General features: G+C 45.5%; 1 long non-coding RNA gene across 2 annotated transcripts in view; it reads right to left on the bottom strand.

The window, feature by feature from the left end:
• Nucleotides 1-278: 278 nt before the first annotated feature.
• The window catches only part of LOC148002683 (uncharacterized), a 58,717-nt gene continuing 35,789 nt past the window's right edge, over nucleotides 279-23,206 (bottom strand). For both annotated transcript variants that reach the window (XR_015633193.1, XR_015633194.1), the window contains 3 exons: nucleotides 8,681-8,914; nucleotides 4,970-5,154; nucleotides 279-928 (listed from right to left, as the gene is read on the bottom strand). This is a non-coding gene — a long non-coding RNA (uncharacterized LOC148002683). The remainder of the gene's footprint in view (nucleotides 929-4,969; nucleotides 5,155-8,680; nucleotides 8,915-23,206) is intronic.

Below are 23,206 nucleotides of genomic sequence, written 5' to 3'. Positions count from 1 at the left end.
TGGTAGAAGCTTGAGGTACCCCGAGGTCTTTGGGAAGCCTGAGTCTGAAGTAGATTATTATGGGACCCTGTCTTTTTCTTCCCTTCTCTCCTTGTTGGCACATGACATGATCTGTCCCCCCACTGAGATCCCAAAACAATGCAGCCATGCACTCGTGGAACCCCAAGAACTATGAATGGAAACTAAGCTTTTCTCTTTGTAAGTTAATTGTTTCAGGTGTTTTGTTACCGTAACAGGACTTGAAATGCATAGGCAGATGCCAAGGCCTAAGTACTGAATGGAGTCCCCAGAATATTTTATTCAGTTCTTTTTTTTTTAGGGGGGAGGGCTGTTTGCTTTCGTTTTGTTTTCTTGTGGCCATTTTGGTTTTTCGTGACAGGGTTTCTCTGTGTAGCCATGGCTGTCCCGGAACTCACTCTGTAGGCCAGGATGACTTGAACTCAGCTATCCACCTGCCTCTGCCTCCCAAGTGTTGGGATTAAAGGCTTGTTCCACTACCACCCCGTGTTTTATCCATTTTATGGCATTCTGTAAGGTAAAACTTTAAGAATTTTACTTAACAATGTTTAAGAATAGGAACCCTTTCCTAGAAAAATCAAAATATGGTGCTGGGCCTTCATGGAAATAATCTGCTGGATCTGAGTGGTATCCATCCCTTCGGGTCTCAACAGTTGTCCCAGCTACACAGTGCCTCTCGGTCTCAGAGTCTGAATGTCAGCTGCTGTAACCGTTTTCTTATACCAGGTCTTCATTCATTCATGCTGTCCACTTGGCCCTTGTAAACATCTCAACTTCGGAACTCCGATACCCTGGGATGGGGGACCGTGTTAAGCCAGTCCTGTGGGGCATCCTCAAGGATTCTCTCAGTGTCAAGAGATGGAGGTCCACAGCAAATGTTGTAGAATGTTTTCATATCATTCACAACTGCCTGAAAGGAAAGCACAGGGAGAATGTCAGTCAAGCTTTGTTTGATGTGTGTTCCTTGGTGAGTCTTTCCTCTTCCCTATAGAAACAAAAGGATTTATCCCTAGAAGCAAACTCCTAGTCAACTGAGGCCCTGATCTCATACGGCCTCACTCCTGGCCTTACATTTCCTTGGACCGTGTCTAAGGATGTTTAGCCCAATTCTTCTCTTAGAAAAACCACATAGCAGGTATTGCATCAACATAGATGTGGGATTCCAGAATCCCTTTGACACTTGCATATATCCCTTTGACACTTCACTGAAAACACAAGAACACATTTTTTAATATTATAATATTATTCTATCATCTCCTTCTTCCCTTTCCACCCATACATTCCTCCTCCATTATAGGCATCTTTGTTCATTAATTGTTTCTGCATGCATATAAACATGTGTGTCTTAGGGTTTTACTGCTGTGAACAGACACCATGACCATGGTAAGTCTTATAAAGAACAACATTTAATTGGGGCTGGCTTACAGGTTCAGAGGTTCAGTATAGCATCATCAAGGCAAGAGCACGGCAGCATCCAGGCAGGCATGGTGCAAGAGGAGCCGAGAGTTCTACATCTTCAGCTGAAGGCTGCTAATGGAAGACTGACTTCCAGGCAGCTAGGATGAGGGTCTCGAAGACCACACCCACAATGACACATCAATTCCAGCAAGGCCACACCTCCACATAGTGCCTCTCTCTGGGCCAAGCATATTCAAATCATGACAATGTGTTTATACATACATATTCCTAAATACGACCTGTTCAATATGTAGACTGTTACTTGTATATGTGAGAGTTGACCATTTGGTGTTGGATAAGCAATTGGTGTTGCTCTTCCTTTGGGGAAACTATTTCTCCCACTCTCAGCATCTCTTCTTTGTCTCTAGTTCTTTGTGTAAGGTGGGCCTCTTGGACTTTTCTCCCCCCACTTTGGCATGTAAAATGTTGCTGTTGTCATTGCTGAGGTCATGTTTGGGCAGTCATGTTGGTGATGGATGTAGCTTCTGACATTGCTAGGAGGCAGAAACTCACAGCAAACTCCCAGATCCTCTGATTCTTACGATCTTTCTGCCTCCTATCCCACAACAAAAAACGCATTTTTAAAGTGTGGCAGCCGTCTAGAGGCAGCACCCGGTGCACAGACTGAGAACCACTGCTCTACTGATGCCACAAATCAGTTTCTGGAGCAGTGGTTCTCAACTTGTGCACATGAATTTACGTTATAATTCACAACAGTAGCAAAATTACAGATATGAGCAAGCAACCAAATACGTTTATGAACAGGGATCACCACAACGCAAGGAATTACCTTAAACAGTCACAGCATTTGGAAGTTTGAGAACCACTGTTCTAGAGTAAGAATGTCACACCAGAGAGTAAGTTTATAGTTGAGAGACATCATAACAAGAGGAACTATGTTAGAGGGTGACAGTGTTCGGAAGGTTGAGTGCCGCTGTTCTAGAGCCATGTCACGGTGGAGAGTGAGAAGTCAGAGCATGTGTCTATGTGCCTGTGTGCTCTCAGCAGCCCCTGTGTATCATCCAGCCTCTTTAGGTCAAAGTAGAGTAGGCCAGCGGCTATAAATATATGCATAGGACAGCACAGCCAGTCCGCTTAAAGTAAATAAAGGAAAAGACTACACATCTTTCTTTAACACACAGGGTAGGCATTTCTTTGGGAGAAGGTGCTAACTGGTTAGGATCCGGCTGACAGGCATAAAGGCTGAAAGATGGTATTTATGGACAGCCTAGGCATCATTATTTAAATAGATGTCAAGGCGATCATTTTCTCCGTGGATGGTTGGGTGCTTAAGGTCTTGAGCTACTGAAGCAAGACCCCTGCATCTGGGAAAGGTTACAGGGTCCCATTACTGTGACCGCATACTGAGATAATCACCCACGAAGGAGTAAAGGCTACTTTGAAGGAGTGTGCACACATCCAGCATGAAGGGAAGCAGACCTGCTGCATGCTACTGCAGAAGGGGATTGACTAAGTGCTGGTAGTTTAGTCTTGAGATCTGAGTTTGAGAGATTTTGGTCTAGGGTTAGCTTAGCCTCATCATGCTGGGCAGCAGGATGCAGTTCATTACACTGGATGAGTTTGTCAAGTGCACAAAGGTTGCCATGGAGACCTTTTCTCTGTACCATGGTCAGGAAGTAAGAAAGAGGTCCGGAGTTCGAAGATACTACCTGCTTTAAAGGCACAACCCCAATGACGTAACTTCCTTTCACTAGAGGTCACTTCCTAGTGCACACTGCTCCTTCCCACTAGCACAAGTCCGAGGCCAAGCCTTCAAGCACATGGGCCTTTGGAAGACATCATCAATCTAAACCAGAGCAGTGGGAATCTTCTAACCACGGCACATCTCACACTTCTCAGGATAACAGTCTAGTTTTCACAATGGCTCATTTTGGAGAGTCCAGACCATGGCATCAACTGCAAACACTGGTGTCCAAGAATTCAGCTTCCACCTAAGTTCTGGATCTGACCAGTTTTTGACCTTGTTCTGCAGCTGCCTGCAAAACAACACATCCTAAGTAAATCCTTCCTACATGAGGCCGGGCTTACCCGTCTGCAGCAGTGTAGTCAGGGCCAGTTGATTTATTTCCTAGGTGGAGTCACCTCATCATTAGAAGTACACTGTGCTCACAGGACCACTTCACACCAAATAGCATCTGTCAATGGCCCCAAAGCCACCCGTCTTGGTGGCTACTTCTCTGGATTCTGAGACTAAAACAGGAGGCTTTATTAATCCTTCATTAGTGTAAAGATGCAAATTGTCTCATCCTTCAGTCCAGTGGCGTGTGAATCCAGCTCTTACAGCCACCCCATCCTCTTGCATACCACTCAATGGTTAGTTGCTATATCATTCGGGTCTCCTGGTAACCACAGAGCCTCCCTTTGGTATAGAGAATTTCTTTGAAGACTCCTGTTGGCAGAGTGACAAAAATCACCACCTTTGGTGCACCTTAACTTTTGGTCCACATGACCCCCCCAAGACTGAGTACACCAGACCTAATGGAAAACCAGAACAAAAGCTGAGAACAAAAGTTCAGTATTGTTTGGGTTATAGCCCTCACTAGAGGAGATCTGACATTTATATTTCCTAAAATAGAAAATTTGACTGAGTCAGGTGGCTACCATCCAAATGGAATGCTTCCACTAGGGAGACGCATGCCGACTTTCCTCGCAGTATTTAGCCTTCCTTGTATTTCATGTGAGGTCAGAATTGCACCCCATGGTTCCTCTGATAAGAGCCACAGCAATTGGTGCAGAAACAAGTCCATCAGAGTCCCTTCTCTAAAGGGTACTTGTGGGCTGGGCATGTGAGGAGCTCCCTAATCCATTAAAGACTTCTACTGGTTCAGCATAATTAATCTTCAGAAACATTTAAAAAAAAAACCGCTGTAGCCAACATCCTAGTGTGCTAATGTTTCAAAATGTTGACTTCAATTTTGAGGCAGTGTGGAGTTCTTTAAATTGATTTTCAATTCTCAGCTACTTGGCAATTTATTAAAAGCAAATGTAGATATCAGCTCAAACAGCTTTTTATAAACGACTTACACACACAATGAACATCCCCTAGGACCCTTTCAACTTTTAAAGATGCCAATCAAAATGGCTGCTAACTGGGGCTGGAGAGATGGTGCTGAAGTTAAAAGCACTTGCTGCTTTTGCAGAAGACCCCAGCATTCACATGACAGCTTGCAACCACCCGAAACACCAATGACATGGGGATCCAGCGTTCTCTGCTGACCTCTGTGGGCATCAGGCATGCATATGGTGCAGATACAGGCAGAACACATAAACTAAGCATAGTACACGCCTGTGGAGTTCCATTTCCTCAGCTCCACAGGCAGTGGCATGTAAAGCATGTGTAGAGAACTGCTTCAGAAGAGCCCAGTGCATGGGACCTGGCAGCCAGATGGGGAGACACTGAGGCCACAGTGAGCAGCAGCTGAGGGGACAGCTCTGTGTGCAGGACTGTCAACATCAAGACAAAGATGCTCACCCGAGAGGCAGGAAGAAGGGTTCGTACACTGACTGGACAAGAATGGCCTGCAGCACAAAGATGCTCTCGTAGCCAGCATGGATCACTCAGCTGTCTGAATGGCTCTGTTCATCCAATGGGTTTGGAAGGCATGTCTCAGATGTGGGGCAGGCAAAGTGGTGCTTACAACCTGTGGGGCTAGAGTCCTACCGGTACATAAGAAACGAGAGAACATGTGAAAAAAATTAAATTCATGACTTCAAGACGAATTTTATTTACTGGGCTGGAGAGATGGCTCGGTGCCTAAGAGCACTCACTGGCTATCCTCCCTGGAGGACCTGGGTTTGATTCCCAGCATCCACAATCATCTGTAACTCCAGCCCCAAGGGATCCACCACTGTCTTTTGGTTTCTGTAAGCACTGCTCATACCTGATACACAGATAAAACACTATACACACAAAAATTTAAAGAATTCTCTACTAAAAAGGTCCTTCTGGAGATTCACTCTCAGAACAGTATTTTTTTACAGACCCCAAATGTTTCATTATAAGGAAACTTGCTCTTTACTCAAGCAGCTCCCAAACTACCTGAACACAACGTTTTTAAATTTTGCCTAATATTTCTGCAGATCTGGGGAGATACTTCAGTGAACAAAGCGCTCACCGTGCAAGCGTGAGGATATATGTTTGCATGTGGGAATTTTAAGTATAATTATGAGGGCTGGGAGATGGCTTAGTGGATAAATGCTTTCCACAGACATTTGAAGGCCAGAGTTCAGACCCCTGGAATTCACATAATGCCAAATGGGCTTCAGGACAAACTGGCAATGACTGGACTCAGAAGGCAGAGACAGGAGACCCTGAGGTAAGCTGCAGAGTTGCACTGTCTCTTGATGGGGAATATCTGTGTTCATTTAAAGACCCTGCCTCAATGAATAAGGTGGGGAATGACCAAGGGAAACAACTAACACCAACAACCCTATCCTTCACACCTGAGCACCCCCGTGTGCACATTCATGGCTGAGCACTTCTTTTACACACGCGCATTAAACTATATAGCGTTGACATGGGGGGGGGATTCTGACAGTAAAGCGTGGGGGTGGCCTTCTCAAGTTCATCTCACTGAGGATCTATGGTAGCAGCGGGAAAGGCTAGGACTGCGTTGGAGTCACAGCAGAAGATGCATCTACTGTAGACATCCCTGCAGTTGACACGATCCTTTAGTGTCCCATGTTGAGGCAAGGGAGTCAGGTACTCATAAGTCCCATCCCCTGATTTTTTCCTCTAATTTGCAATGCATGCCAGGATCTCCCTGATTGAGGACAATGCTTAGGGGACCAACTGCTGCCCCCAGTTCTTAAGAGTCCCAACTCTTAACTGGAAGACAGGGTGCTGTTGAAGTTTAGTCTGCTGCTATGTATTGTGATGCTAAATTCTATACCCAAAGTCTAGGTCTACATGAATTCTCTTGTTTACAAGCTTTGGTTGTGCAAACCTTGTTCCTCAGTTTAAAACTATTGGTTAAATAAAATTGGCTACAGCCAATTACTAGAAGGATTAGAGGTAGGTGGGTTTGGGGTTGGGGGATGGGGATGGAGAAGAAAGAGGAGGAGGAAGAATGAGAAGAGAAGAGGAAGCTGCCATGAGGGGAGATGGACCGTGAGCATGTGGCCAAGAAAAACAGCAAGTATCTGGGGTACACCGCTGGGGAGGTAGCCAGGACAGCAGTTAGAAGAGTAGATTTGGGGTTACCCCCAGTCATTGTCAAAGCCGAATAAAATAACCATATTCTGAGTCTCATTTATTTGTAAGCTAGTCGGGAATAAGTTTAAATTGGTTCTTCTACAGGGTACTTCAGTCTCACAGAGGGTAATGGGGACATCGCCAAAGTAGCCCTCCAGAGGGCAAGTGGGTGTCACCACAGTGGCCTCACAGGCCACACTTCCTGCAGCTTTGCATTCTGTATTTTCTGATTGCTCTTTATTTGGGGGATGGGGACATCATAACAAGGGAATGAAAGGGCACAGTTGCAGGTCATACAGAGGTTGCATACATAGGCTCCCTCCTCGAGCCCTATTCAAAGCCCCTTCCTCACGGTCGCAGCTGTGTTGGGCCACACGGTTTGCCTCAAGTGGCATCCAGGCTTCTACCACTCAAGAGTCTGAGGCTTAAGACCATGACCACTACCTTCCATTTATGTCCAAAAGTGGCTGTCGACCATTTTCCTCCCTGCCCTTGCTGGACCTCTTCTTCGTACACAGTCAGGACAGTGACTCCTTTTCTTGCTTGTCATTGACACAAGCAAGCAAAAGTGGCCCTCTGTCAGCATGGCTGACCCAGATGGAGAGCTAGAACCTCTCAGCACTGGGGTGGGAACACATTCCACACATGGGTTGGTAGAAAGCAGCAGGGAATTCTTGCTTGTGGCTTCTGACCCGCGCATTTCACATACCAAGCACCCAGCACTGTACTGCGGCAGTTCTCCTAAACGGCTTTAGCCGTTTTAGTCTCAGGACCTCTCTATAGTCTAAAACTTATCTAGGATGTCCCAAGCAGCTTTGGTCTGCGTAGGTGATAGCTGTTCATACTGTACTAAAAACTAAAACTAAGCACATTTTAAAATACCGCTCTTCGTTTGAAGATGGTGACAAGGTCTGCGCTGCATGTAACCAGAAAGAACATCATAATTCAAATTAACATGGGATCGATAAGAGGGTGTGACAGTGTCAGGTGTTCCCGAGTGTGAAAGAATGAAATAAAGGACACCAGCCGGTGAGTGGGTTTGACTTGCTTTAGTTTGCAGTCCCTGCTTCCTAAGAGAACCTACGAGATTTGGTATCATTTAGGTAAAGCCTGCCCTGCATTCTCGAGACCGCTTCCGTGACTCCTTGGCCTCCCTTGCTGACACGACGGAGTAGGCTAATCACTGCTGTCTGTGCCTTCTGCCTGGTATTCTGTTCCTCCTTGGCGATTCGGAGGAAACCATTACCACTATTAAAGCATATGTGTGTTGTTTTATTACGGCGTTCACTTTCTATGGTTTTAAAAAAAAACAAACCACTGCTATTTCGGTTAAATAAAGGTAAATGACATTTCCAAGCACCCGTAATCCCTTTAAAATCAGATGTCCAATCCCCTCTGACAACTTTATTATTTTTACCTTCTCAAAATCATGTCCAAATATAGAACTCTAAGGAGGAGAAAGGATGTTTCGGGATATCTTTTACATCAATCTATTTTTGGGACTCCCAGAGGGCCCTGGAAAAAAAATCACCAAGACTTGTTCTTTCACCTTACACAGCAGGAGGTGCTGAGAATAGTCAGGGCTCCTTGAACTGCTGCTCTCACAAAGCCGCCTGGGAAAACTTGTCAAATCAAAAGACATAGTGAGACGTGGGGACCTAAGCTATTTAATACAGATGATGCTTTGGAAAGCACACACTTCCTCCGGGTCCCTTGGTACCCTTCAGGGCCCGCCCCCTACATGTGCTTTAACTTCATAGGAAGGACCGAGTAAGCTCGGCCACGTTTTTGACAGCATCCTGGTGTTACCTGTTCGTTAATAGACAGAAGACAAAACTCTAGCATCAGTCATCATTCCAATTATTGACTTGGACGTGGGCTTAGTTCTTTAATTTACATATAGTATGGGACTGACATCAGACATACATGTGAGAAAACAAGGACAGCAGGCACATATAAGATATCTTGAACCAGTTTATGCTATATCACCTTCCTAGACTGTGCTCAGTATAGCCAGGGGATGCAACTGTGCTGTCTCTCAAAATTTTCCTCCATCCATTTACGCTCATTCATTTTTAACAGGCGTAGCCTCGGCTGGCTTCCCTGAAGCAGGTCACTCACTGCTTAAGAGAAGAAGCTTGCTTTGGAGTGGCTTGATGGTCTTCTATCCATTTCCTTGTCAGTAACATTCTTCTTCTTATGGACTGGATCAGACCCTTACATCTGAAAAACATCAACAATGAATTAACCACAGCCATTCCCGCTGCCAGGTAGCACTGTAACAGTCCTGACGGGGACCATCAGACTGGAAACACTGGTCACTCGAAATGGGAATTTCCGGAGGAATCTTATGCTGGGAGAAGGAAAATAGCTGACACCTGGTGCGACCCAGGAAGAGATTTCACACAGCTCTGACATGTTAGACCTCCTTGCGAAGAGATTGGTCAATGATGGGCGGGAACAGACCTTGACTAGGACTGCTCCGTTATGCACACCTCTTGCTCTGTGTGTAAACCTCTTCCCCCATATTTAAACCTCAACCTCATGTTAGAATCTTGGAAGTGGGCCAGAGTGAAGACACAAGGTCTCTTTATGTATTCCTCTTCCCATTGTGCCCAGGTTAAATAAATCCCCATTCCCTGCTTTTTTTTTATCTTGGCTTTTTAATTGGCCCATTGAGAATGAGTGGTTAAGCCTAACTTACTGGGGCTGCCAGGGACCAGGCTTCGACCCTAACAACCTTGGTATAAAAAAAATAGCCCTTTGTTGGGCAGACGCTTTCCCGTGTTTCTGTGATCAGCTGTGAGCCTGAATCTATGTCTTCCATGAAAGAGGAACATATCCCAGCCCAGTAGAGGACTGTGCCAGGTACTTACAAATGTAGACTTGTAGATACATTCCCAAGGCATCATGGAGGCAGCTTTAAAGACATGCCAGTGGACTGGCTCAGGGTGTCCAGAACTTTCACTCAGGAAGCACCCAGGCTGGTAAGTCAAGGGGCAGCTGGACAAGTGTGAATGGGGCCGCCTGGATGAATGGACAGAGAAGCAGCCTGCCCTACTTACCTTCCAAGGTAACTGAGAGCTAACTGTTGTCTTTCAGCCTTCAGAGTAAGCGAATACTCACCCTTTCTTCCTAAACTTCCTGTGACCTACAATGGTTTGTTACACTCTGCTTTTAGATGCTGGAATTTGACATTTTAAAACGAGACCTGATTTTTCACTGATCTTCCACCCCTAATGTGGCTAATGTTAATTGTCAACTTGACAGTACCTAGGAAGACCTGAGACATGGACCTCTGGGCCAGCCTGTGGGGGAGATTGTCATGGTCACAGTAATTGGTGAGGGAAGATCCACTTTAATTTGTTGTCCTGTTTCCTGAGCAGAGGATAGGACGATTCAAAGGAGCAAGCTGGCTAAGCGTTTATTGCTCTGTTGCGGTTTTGTTTTATTAAGATCTATCTTGTGTGTGAGAGTGTTGTCATTTCAGGTATATCTACACACAGTCAAGCGCTGAGAGGCTCAGAAGAGGCTGTCCCATTCTTTGGGACCTGAGTGACAGGTGGTTGTGAACTGGCACGTGGGTGATGAGATTCGAACCTGGATCTTCTGAAGGAACAGCCTGTGATCTTAACTGCTGAGGCATATCTTTAGTCCGAGCTCTCTGTCATTACAATGTAACCAGCTGCTGTAAGCTGCCTTGATTGCCCCTCGATGGTGGAACTATTACCCAAACTAAAGTTACTACTTCCATAGATTGCTATTGTCTGGGCATTTGATCATAGCAACAGAAAAGAAACTGTGGTGTACCCTGAAATCAGAAAGTCCTGTTTCTCTTTTCTTGACAAGTTCAATAGAAATCTAATTATATCAACTCACATTAGGATGTGAATGAAGATGACCCACATGAGGGTATTTTATTTTTAATTTTTTACCAACCATTAAAAATAATTTCACACCTATAGAGAAAAATATCCCAAGTGAAGAAGATTTACTACATACTCTCCTTTGAAGTGCACTTGTTTTATTACTTCTGTTTCTAAACACACACATGCACATGTGCACACATGCACACACATATGCACACATGTGTGCACATATGCATACACAAACACACACATGCACACACATGCACACACACAAAGAGATAAAGTGACAGAAAGACAGAAAGTGTTGTGACCGTGTCCCCAAGTGCACCTCCCACAACAAGGACAGTCTTTGCATGTGTAGCTGTAGACACATCCACTTTTTTCTAATTATCCCAATATCTTTTCTAGAACTATAGCCACAATGACATTTTGTGCTCCTTTCCTTTCTGGTCTTAGAGAGAACGCATGACACTGGAGACCATTTATTCCTTTTCTTTGAACTTTTTATGTGTCGCAGCTCCCTTATTATGGCTTATTTTCAGAGACATTGGTTTTCAGATGTGCACAGGTCAGTTGCTCCTCTGATGTTTCCTCTGAGGAGTCAGGTCCTGGACTTGGCAGGAAGCACACTGAGGAATAACTGTTCTTTCTGCACTCTATTGGATGCAAATGGGGATCTTGGCATCTATAGCACAGATGCTATGGTTTCTACAACATTTCTTTGTAAGGTTAACTAATATTCCATTGATTATTCCTAAGTGTCTTACAGAGATCATATATTAGGTTTCTCATCAAATTTTCACCCATGTGTTCTAGTATCTACCCTGAATAAACTCATCAATGAATGCCAATGGCAATTTTCTAACTTTGTTGTTGTTTCTTTGTTTCTTCTATATCTATAAGTTGGCCTCACATAGAGCCTTTTCTTGTCTTCAGTTTATCTAGTTCTTTTCCTAGACATAGACTTGGATGTTATTATCTTCAATATCTTATAGCAAGTTAATGCCATTATTTTCATGCCCCAGATGGTTTGTATTTGACTGTTGAGAACACCAGGAATGCTGGCTATGATATTTGAATTTAGAAAGAGGTTGATTTTCCATTCAAATACGTCTGTAAATTCTACACTGTAGCAGGCAATGGTGAGCAACGTGGCCTTTGTTAGCTCAGTGCTCCCAAAGCCGCTCCAACCTCCCATGGTTCCTTCCTCCCTCCTTGTCCCACAGTAGGTTCAGAGCTAGAGGTCAGAGAGTCCCTAGAAACCCTCAGAGCCATGGTTTCCAGGCTGCTTAAGGGCTTTATGTCTACAACCTCTGGGTGAAATGATGTAACAGGGCAAAGGCCCAGACGCCCTGCAAATTTGGGCTTGGGTGTGTGTTTAAAAGGCAGCCAGCGTCTCTGACTGCCACCCCAGCATGATATTGGAAAGGCACAGATGCCCACTAGGAGGCTTCTCAGCCAAGTGATACCTGTTTCCCTGTGGCACGGGGCTACCACTTTCTAGTCCTTTGAAAGATCTGAAGGTTATGTCCCATCTACCAGCACAGCAGTAAGAATCAGAAATTTATGCTAGGCCCAGGTCATCTCTGTTTCTGTATTTGACACTTGGTTTATTTTACGCTTCATAACCCAACGACAGCAATGCATCCTTCGTGCTGTTGCTATAGAATTAATCTTAATTTTTTTTTGAGATTGCAACATGATTGCATCCTTTAGCCCTACAGTTTCTTTCTTCCAAACCCTCCTATAAATTTGTGGCCTCCTTTTTCATTATTATAACATGCATATATGTTTATACTTATACATACATACATATATATGTTGTTCTTGTTGAGCTCATGGTTGGGAAGTCATATTGGTGAGACTTTGTGGATGTAGCTTCTGAGATTACCAGGGGGAAGAATCTCACAGCGAATCGCCCAATCCTCTGGCTTTCAGAATCTTTTCACCTCCTCGTTCACAATGATTCCTGAGCCAGAGGTGTGGGTGTGTTTTGTACATGTAGCCTTTGAGATTGGGCTCTACAACTCCACATTTTTGTAATGGTCTCACTTGTTGCAAAGAGAAGTTTCCTTAACTTTGAGTGGGGGGCACACTTACCTATGGGTGCAAAGGCAAACATTCAAAATGTATTCAGTAAAGTGACAGTTGTAGGTTCTCCTCTAGGATCCATGATTTCACTAGCACCATGTAGTTAGCGAGATTTTTGAGGACTAGGCATAGTGTCCTGGTTGAGTGGGTCTTAAGTTCAATTGGGGAGCTGTCGGTTACCGCCAAAGGGTGCATACCACTAATGTGTCCTTAGAGTTATGGTGCCGGGCTTGCTGGTCACTGTTGTGGTTCATAGGTGCCACAGCTAGGTTGAACTGGTGGTCGCCTCCTTCTCATATCTGATGTTGGGGTTTCTGTTAGATGGTCTTTGGCTCTTAGAGGGATCCTTGTCAGCCCAGATGGGAAATTTTCATTTAAACTATATGAATATATACTACATATATGAATAAATATTTATACACTTATGCATATTATAGATATTTTCAGGTATGTAGTTAACTGTGGAAGTTTAAATGAGATGGTTCCCCTAGGCCCCTGCATTTGAATACTTGGTCCCTGGTGGAACTGTTTAGGAAGGACCAGGAGGTGTGACTTTGTTGGGGGAGGGGTGACGAGGGGTGAAGGTTATGGTTTCAAACACTCAGGACATTCCTATTTATTCTCTCTGCCTGGTGCCTATGGATAAAGATGTAAGCTCTTGGTTACTGCTCCAGTGCCGTTGCTGCCTGCCATGCTCCCCACCATGACGGTCACGGGCTCGTCCTCTGGAACGGAGAGTACTAAATTAAATGCTTCATTTTACAAGTTGTCCTGGTCATGGTGTCTTAGCACAGCAATGGAAAAGTAAGGCATTGATAAGCATGCTTCCCAATGACCTTTCAGACATCTTAACTGTTACATACCCCCGTTCTTCTATGTCTTCCCATCTCCCCTCTCGAGTTATAGCCTCCACCCCATTTTTTTTTCAATTTCCTCCTATTAGATAACCTGTAACCTTGAGCATTAACTGCATGCTCGCAGGCAGGCACACAGGCACACAGGCACACAGGCACACAGGCACACAGGCACACACACACACACACACACACACACACACACACACACACACACACACGTGCTTCCTGACGCAGAATAAGAGCCGAATAGAGACACTGCTGAAGGTAAACCAAGTCTCTTGTGTGGCAAACATACTTTTTCCACGGGACCATTTTGAACTGTGCCCCATCTCAGGCACAAGAATTTGACTGTTAAACAAAACTAATCTTTAATCATGCAAACTTCAGGACCCAAGAGTTCTGCCCAATAACAATTCAGCCACAGCCCCTTCCACACACAAACGAGCCAGCGCTCTAAAGGCCCGCGGCTTACAATGAAGAAGGCCACATCTTCCTAGCCTGTTTGAATGTCAGCAGCTGACAATGACCAGCACTTCCTCCTGGAGGGTAGCATCCGTTCCTTCCTTAGGTGGTTCGTTTATTGACTGGCAGCTGCCTCTTAGCTCATTCCCTTTCAGTCTAAAGGGGATTGGCACAGTTGGCCAGTACGGGATGAGTGTGTGGTAAGGCCCATTCTCCATCCTTCCGCTCCCCAACCTGACAGGCCTTGGCCTCCAGAGAAGGCTTCCTAATGGTGTTACAGGAGGTGAAAGTAAGCAAGGGTTTGGTGGGCGGGGAGTCAGGCTGTGCTGACAAGTCACAGTGACGAATGAGGCTGTATTGTCCTGGGCTGAGCTACCTTCCCAGGATGGACAAGTAAGGTGACTACTGTGGTTTGAGCAACTTAGGAAAGGTGGTCGAGCTTGGGTTCACTGGCGATTACACACACGACCACACTCTGCCTGCAACACACAAGGCAGTCAGTCACACTGCACTGAAGAGCTTGGGATGGTTTTAAAAATAAGCCCACAAATTCTTCACATGCTTTCCTTCAATGCAGGCTAATTTTTCTCCTCTTGAGTGTGGATCGTTCTGCGTGACTCATCGCTAATCAGTAGGACGTAGTGGGAAGGACGGGATATGACTTTCAAGGATGGGCTATAGAAACATTTGTTATTCTGCCTTGCTCTCTCTTGTGGAGCATGTACTCTTCAGGAAGACTGCTTCAGGGAGGGGCTCACTGGTAAGGAACTGAGTGTCTGAGCCTTGGAAACAGACCCACCGGATCCAGTCAGGCTAATTGTCATGAACTCCCTCGGGAAAGACCTGCGCCAGAACCATGCATCCAAACCACCCCCAAATTCCTGACCCACAAACATTTCCAGATAATAGAAAGTGGTGACTTAAGCCACTAAGTTGTGTGGCATTTTGTTACACAGCAATAGACAGCTAATTGTTTCCATAGCAACCATAACAAAAGGTATTATGGTCTCAGCTTGAATGCCAGGCTTGCCAGAGCCTGCTTCCCCACAGGGTACGAGCCCATTTGACAGTCCTGTCACTTGGCACTGCTCTCCTTCAGCTGTTGCCGCTTCCCTGTGTGCTTTCCATGCTGAGGTCCACTGAGCCCACAGGTGAGAAGGGAGCTGTGCATTCTGAGGGGCCCTGGAAAAGATGGCTTGGTTACAGGGAAAAATCCCCAATGTTTCCATATCCTCGACACTTAGCAGCACACAGACGTGTGTGTGTGTGTGTGTGTGTGTGTGTGTGTGCGTGTGTGCATGCATGTGTGTGTACAGATGCTGTGGGAGCCTCGAAAGCTGTGTGGCTCATGAGATTACAGCCATTTTGGACAACAATTTCCAGTCACCACATGCACAGCCAGAGGTCTCCACAGCTGCTTTTAGGCAATCAGTCATCTGCTTTTAAGACCAAGAGGATTCAAGGAGATGCTTAACTTACATATATCTTTCATGCATGCATACACACACACTCATACACATACAAATACACACACACTCATACACTTACTCAATACTAATACACACATACATACACACTCATACACACTCACACACTCTTACACACACTCATATATACACACTCATACACACACACTCATGCACACACACACAGAGGATCCACTCAGGATCAGTTGAATGGAAGAGATGTGTCTTAGTTAGGGTCTTATTGCTGTGAACAGACACCATGACCAATGTAGGTTTTATAAAGGACAACATTTACTTGGGGCTGGCTCTCAGGTTCAGAGGTTCAGTCTGTTATCATCAAGGCGGGAGTATGGCAGCATCCAGGCAGGCATGGTGCAGGAGGAGCTGAGTTCTACATCTTCACCTGAAGGAAGCCAGGAACAGACTGAGCATCCTCAGGCAGCTAGGAGGAGGGTCTCCAAGTCCACCCCCACAGTGACACACTTCCTCCCACAAGGCCACACCTTCTAATAGTGCCACTCCCTGGGCCAAGCATATGCAAACCATCACAAGACACATAAAGCAAGGTATGGCAGAGGAGCACAGGGCTTTCATGCATTTGCTGGGTGCACACTCTCCCCACACCTCCAACGTGTTCAGCAACCTAGCAGCTCTTTAAGCTGTCCTCTTGGGTTTGGATAGAGGATAGAGGCTTTACATCTTAGGTGTGATTGAATACATCGCTGCCCCTTAGTGACTCTGGACCTTGCCCCTCCCTTATCTTCTGGAAACCCAAAGTGGAAGTTCTAGTCCTCTGATCACAGGGTTGGTCCTTCTGACTACCAGACCCTCTCCTGAAGCAACCTAGGAGCCCTGGCCACTGGTCCTCTCCCTAGCAACTGAAAGCCACTTAACTGTTTGGAGATTCAAAGGCTTTAGAGGTTGAATGCCAGGAAGCAGAAGGTGGAGATAGAGAACAAGCCTTCTCCTTCTTGTTGTCTGATATATGATAGCCCTTGGTACCGCCATGCTAGAGAGCTGGGTTCTTGGAGGCCTTGATGAATGGGTGGCAAGTGTCGCAATGACAGTGTGTGTGGCTGCAGTAATGTCAGTTAGCACCGACCACCATGTTTATCTATATCCGAGGTCCTGGTCCATGTGGTTACAGCTGCTGCCCGTTTCCTCAAATGAGAAAGCTGTTCTGTGTAAAGGTTACCACCTGCCCGGGATCACAGAGTGACTGAGCAGGAGTCAAAGGTAAGCTAGCCTCAGAATCCATACTCCCAGCCGTAACTCCAAATGGCCTCCTCTGCAGGTCTGACCCATGCTAGGGCTGTATTAGAAGTCATAGAAACATTACTATTTCTTATTTCTTGTGTAGTTGCTTTGTGTCAGGACCTAGGTGGGGCCCTTGAGGTGCACTAGAGGAATTAATATCCACGGCTGATGTAGCTGCTCTTTTGCATGTGATTGTTAAGTACAGGTACTTTGTGAACACATGAGGATACAGTGAGTCATGCTTAGACCCTGCCCTCAAGTGTTTCTCAGCCCTAGAAGGAGGAAACATAGATAAATAGCCTACTTTGAGGAAGACAACAAGCATTGTTTTCCCAGAGAGGAAGAGAGTAGGTGGAATAGAGGATTGGATGGTCCTCCATTATGCTGTGTCCTCCCCAAATCTCTAGGTTGAAACCCCACCTCTGAAGGTGACTGACTATTTAGTGGTAGGTCTTTGGGGAAGCGATTAGGTCATGAGGCAAATCCCAACTGAAGGAGACTAGTAGCATATCATGGGAATGTGTTCACCCCTCTACTCTGAGAACCAGGAAGGGGTCCTCGCTGGAACTACAGACACCTTAGGCTCTGGCCTCCCAGCCTCCAGAATCGTAAAACCAGGCATGCCGGTCATCTGTCAGTGACCCAGGCCAAAGGGACTAAGACAAACGGTAACTTGAGCAGAGAGGAAACGAAGCATGGCTGGCTCTTGTGCTGACTTCTGGAATAAGCGGCATTCGTTTGGGTTGCCTGCTGATTGAGGAAGCGAAAGGAGAGGGGCTTTCTACAAAAGAGATCGTTACAGATCAGTAGCCTAGAGTAACGAGGCTTCTGAAGGGAAAGTAGTGGAGAGGAAGATGGACACCGCCAGCCAAGCCCCATGTCTAACATGAGGTATTAGAAGAACCCTGGGTCCTGAGGCTGTCTCTTCCACATCTGTGGTGGTGTGGATTTAACCCGGACCTCATGGCTGCCAAGAACTCTTCTTCCGCACGCCCGCACCCCCGCTTTATTGAAAAACTGTCAGGCCCTCAGAGACCCTGGGATCCCATTCATTACATCACGATGAGAGATTGTGATATGAGCAAGCCCGTCAGCATGGTTCCGTTTCTTGTTATCACCCTTTTCCATTAGTTTTCATCTGGAGAGCAAGACTCGAAGCAACAGAGCTTCGCGCTCCTTGGGAACCTGTTGCATAAGCACAGGTTCACACCCCCAGAAGCTACTTCACACTTGGTAAGTGGAGAAAGAACCATGTCATCTATGGCACAGGGGTGATGAGGTTCTTCCACAGGGATCCTGCAGCCCTGGGCCTGTCAGTAATGGCTCAACTACTATACTACCTGTCCCTGTATGCCACGTCATAACCCCAGGAAGAAGCGACGGCTTTTAGAATTTTGCCCTTTTTAGAGATTCCAGAAGAAACAGATCCAGACTTTTGAAACCTAAAGTGTGAATGCTTTCACTAATGGAGAAAAAATTAAGAATGGGTCTGACTGTGTAGCCCTGGCTGGCTTGGAACTCACTGTGTAAATCAACCTGGCCTTGAACTCACAGAGATCCACCTGCCTCTGTCTCCCGAGTGCTGGGATCAAGTGGTGGCCACCATACCCTGCCTTTGGGAAATTTTTAAAAAGTAAAAGAAGAATGAATGTTTCATACAAGGTAAGCTTTGAAAGTCGCTATTTAGAAAGATTGAAGAAACAACAGCAAAATTTAAATCGTTAAAACGCTGGTTGATTCCATGAACACAACAAAGTCCAGAAAAAAATGATGTAATACTTTGTGGTTTGTTAGCACACGAGTACAATATTTTTCATTCTTTTGCTGAATGGCATCCTCTGGGTCACATCTCCAAATGGAGCTGACACAGTAATATATGTTCAAAGAGAAGACAAAGATCTCGGCCCCAAGTCTAAAATATTTGGTCAAATGTATTTGTGCACTTACAGTCAAGCATTTCTGCTTCAGGCTTAGAATATTATGTAAATGTTTGTAAATGTTGAGAATTTAAAGGAAATGTCACAGCTTTGCCTTCCTATATGATAATGAGACTTTAGGCATACCGCATGTTTTGTAGTAATACCAAATCCCGTTTGCACTGGGAACGTCTTGTTGGCTTAGTCTTAGCTGCCTCACCGTGGCTGCTCCTCTTCACCGTCAGTTTTCACATTAAATAGTAAGAAATATCAATCTTTTCCCCATTCGTCAGATGACCCAATCCTTTTATTGACTGGATTATTAAACAATTCAAGGATCTATGCATTTCTAGACTATTGGAAAGATGTCTATTCCTTTTCTGGCAATTGCTTTTGAGCTAGTAAAACAATTTTTGGTTATAATTTTGCTTTTAACGTCAGACTAATTTCTAATCATTTCAGTTTTTTCTTTGTTTCATCAACTTTTGTTGAAATTTCTCTCTACTACTGGGTAAATAAATACTTCTAGTAACTTACCTTCCCTCCACTAGCCCAAACTTCATAGAGATTGCTTTGTTTTCTGTAGTGTTGTGGACTAGAGACCAGGCCTTCCATCCACATCCTTTACAGGGATACGGATGAATTAAACTACTCAATCCCAGTAACAAGGAAGATGGCTGTCAGCTTTGAGTCACAGAGGTAGAGAATGTAATACCAAAAGCTGTTTTGTGTGGCCCAGATAGTAGCCAAACGAGGGATGCTGAACAGCTAATGACATGATGGAGAAAGAAAGGGGTTCAAGGAAAGTATTGTCCCAGCTTACAGGGTGTTAGTCAATGGACTTCGTTAACAGCATGTGCAGTCTCGGGGTGGCCTTTACAAACAATGGTGAGGGAAATCCTCCTGTTGGACAGAGAACATGGTCATTTAATGTTGTGACTCAGACATGAGTCGCCCTCTACAAGGCTCATGTTTTGAAGGGTTAGTCCCCATCTGCTGGCAACGAAGGCAATTGGATTATTAGGCCATCAACATCATCAATGGATTATTGGCTGGTTGTTATTGATAAATTCACAGCTGAATTTATCAGGCTATCAGGAAGTGAAGCTCTTGTTAGAGGCGGGGCGGGATCTATCTTGTCTCTGCTTCCTGTCTACCACAGATGAGCCGCTTCATTAAACTCTCCTGCTGCCATGATGCTCTTTCTTGTGCCTCAGGCTTAAAAGCAACAGGGACAGGGGACTATGAACTGAAGCCATGGATCAAAATAAACATGTGCTCCTTCAAATGAGTTTTCTTCAGGTATTTTGTCTCAGTGACAGACACTCATGGCAGGAGACATTAAGCAGGAATCTATAGCTCGGGACAATGAAAGATCACTAGAATGGCTAGCTAGGACCTGGAAGGATGAAGGGGCCGGCAATTAGAAGCAGGTGATCAATGAAAGCAGGTTTTGAGTGAAGCCCGTGTGCTGCACTCCCCATGGAGAGCGTCTTCATGGGTGGGTGTTGACCTCTGGGTAAATGTAACCCATTCCTTGGGACACTAATCACACCTGCTGTCACTGAGGTGACATGGCCTCGAAGAGGAGCCTAGTGGAAGGCCATTCAATGAAGAGGCCCCACTCTCTCACACTCAGTCAGGAGTGGGCTGGGTCTGGGAGGAGTGACTAGGTGACCCCCTCACGGATGTGTTTCTAACATTCTTGTATGTGCCATTTCTGTGTGTGGCTGGTTACCTTTCTACTCTCACAGTATGTAATATGGCCCTATGCCTACACCATAATGTTTGGACTTTCTAGCCACAAGACCTGAAAGTCAAATACACTTCTTTTCCTTATAAAAGTCCAAGCCTCTGAGCAGGGAACACGGGGCTATAAGGACACATGGTGCTGGTGCAGATGCCCTGCATGAGCAAAGATACCTATCCCTGACCACGTAGGAGGCTATGAGTCATCACAAGATGGCTGATAGGGGATGTCCTTGGAGCCTAAACTAAACAGTGATATAATCTGTTATATAACAATATATGGCAAAATGTTGTTTTTGTCTTTGTTTTTGTTTAATAAATAAGACAATGCCTTCACCAGTCTATCTGTGACTGCCTGTAGACTTGTATGCTTACTTCAATTCACCCTGTTTGTTAGTCTGGGTATGTTCCTGTGCTTGGTTATGTGTTGACTGTATATGTCAGTGTTTGCTGGGTGCCTGCCAGCATCTGCCTGTCTAGTAGCCTGAATACTAGTGAATAAAGTCTACCTTATCTTCTTACAATTCCTTGCACTCTCTTCAGCCTCCTGTTCTTCCACGACCTGCCTCCATTCCTTGCTTTAGAGCTTGGACCTCACACTCAGTTTTGGTTATAGCAACAAAGTGGACTAAGTCAGTGCCCTGAAACCAAGGAGCTTTAAAGGAGCTGGAACTCCCAATAGTTAGAATAAGTGAGTCAAGATCCACGTGGTAAAAGTAGCAGACCCTTGTATCACTGTGGGGATCCTTCTTAGAAAAAGATGCTTCTTGCCATTGTTCTAGGCTTTGTGTATCTAGAGATCCTAATTCCCAAAGGGAAACACCCAAAGCCCATACTAACTGTGTTATTAAGCTTTAAGCCTTGGTTGCTGCCTCACCACCTTGAGCTTCTTTTGACACAAGACCAGATGGCAGCAAGGGTGACTATGTAAGTGTCTGAGTGTCAGGGGAATTTTTTTTCTTTTTTTTTTTTTTTTGGAGCTGGGGACCGAACCCAGGGCTCTACTGCTGAGCTAAATCCCCAACCCCGAGTGTCAGGGGAATTTAGGGATGCTGTTACATAGCAAGAGCAGGCAGAACAAGGAGCAGGTTGTCTGGGCTTCCTTGGGGCTCCCTGTCTATGGTTGGTAGTGAGTTGGCAGATGTGATGTCCACAGCCTAAGAACAATACTGTGGCCAGAGGTTCAGGGATAATGCCCTAGGTTATTTTACAAGATTAGAAACCTTGATGAGCCAACCACTGGTGGATGCAAAGCAGATGATTGTCATTGGCTGGTTAGGGTTAGTTTTTGTTTTGTTTTTGTCAGTTTGACACAAACTACAGATATCTGGGAAGAGAGAGCTTCATTTGAAAAGCAAATGCCTTTGTCAGATTAGCTTGTAGTTGAGTCTATAGGGTATCATATTGATTAACAGCTGATATAGGCGAGCTCAGACCACTGTGAACAATCCCAGCCCTGGGCAAGTGGTCCTGAGTTACAGAAGAAAGCAGGCTGAGCAGACCATGGGAACAAGCCAGGGAGCAGTGTCCCTCTGTGCTTTCTGCTCCTGTTCCTGCCTTCAGCTCCTGCCCTGACTTTCCTCTATGATAGACTGTGATCAGGATTGTAAGCCAAATAAACCCCTTCCTCCCCAAGTTGCTACTGGTTATGGCGTTTCATCACAGCAACAGAAAACAGACCAGGACAATAAGTGTTGAGGACAACCGCTGCCCACTTGGGGTATAGACCAACCCTCTACCCTTCCTTTGGTAAGCGGTAAAGAGAGCCAACCAGAACTCGAGGAAGCTGCTTCCAGATGGCTTAAACCTACCATGCCAGTTGGAATATTTGATCAGAGCAAGCTGTAGATTGCAGTAAATGCTCTTCTATGTCACCTAGATCGTGCCTTTTAGGACCAATGCCCCCATTCCCTTAACAGCCATGAGTGCTGACTGCAGAGTGCTCACTTGTGAGCCCTTCTCAGGTCATCTTTACTGAGGAACGCTCTTTGGTTCAAAGGATGGGAGCTCCCTTGCCTTGAGTCGGGGCAATGCCAATGGATCATGGCGGTGCCAGAGTGTCTAGAAGAAGGTCCCTGCTGATCTGTGTGGCAGTTCAGCTCTTGCTGATCTTTCCTGCACTCTCTCTACCCAATAGGTGTCTCTCCCAACTGCAATCACCAATGACTTTCTGAACAGAAATATGTGCCTCACCATCTGCTTCCCAAGAAATCTAGCTCCAGACTCCCTACAAGCTCTTGACACAAGCAGGAGGTGTCTCCTTGTACTCGGTGGTTTAAACACTGTTGGTGGGGGGAGGGTGACATAAGACAGAGCTGCCTCAAATGCTAGATGAACGCAGGAGAAGAAGTCAAGCAGCTTTAGTGGGCTTCAGCCACTGAGTGTGAACAGTTGTTACAATACTCTACAGCCCAACTCTCGGTAACCTGCACAGAATGGAACCAGTGAGTCAGCCTTGTGAATATGTAGGCTTGTCTTCACTGCAAAGGTAACCATCACTAAAGCCTAAGTTATGAAATCAATGTTCATTTGCATTTATGACAAACCAGAACCCAGTTAGAAAGATTCAAAGGGAGCCAAAGCGCATGTGCAATCTCTGTGGAGGTTTCTCTAGCCCTGCAAAAAGGTGCAGAAGAGCACCATGAGTCCCTTCTCACTGTAGTTGCTGGATAACATCTGAAATTCTGGGTGGCCTTCCCATCTGCAGGTTGTGGTTGGAATGGGTTGGCTAGGGTTCCTGTGCTTTTGTGCCACTGCCCAGAGCTTCTCGCAAGCAACCCAGATGGGTCTGGACTCAAGAGAGACATGAGTCATCAATGCCTTTATCCATGGAAAACAGTATTAATAG

Source organism: Rattus norvegicus, chromosome 11 (assembly GCF_021556685.1).
Source record: "Rattus norvegicus strain SHRSP/BbbUtx chromosome 11, alternate assembly SHRSP_T2T, whole genome shotgun sequence".
Lineage (NCBI taxonomy): Eukaryota > Metazoa > Chordata > Mammalia > Rodentia > Muridae > Rattus > Rattus norvegicus.
The sequence above is the reverse complement of the archived record's forward strand: the minus strand, read 5'-3'. Positions and strand labels throughout refer to the sequence as shown.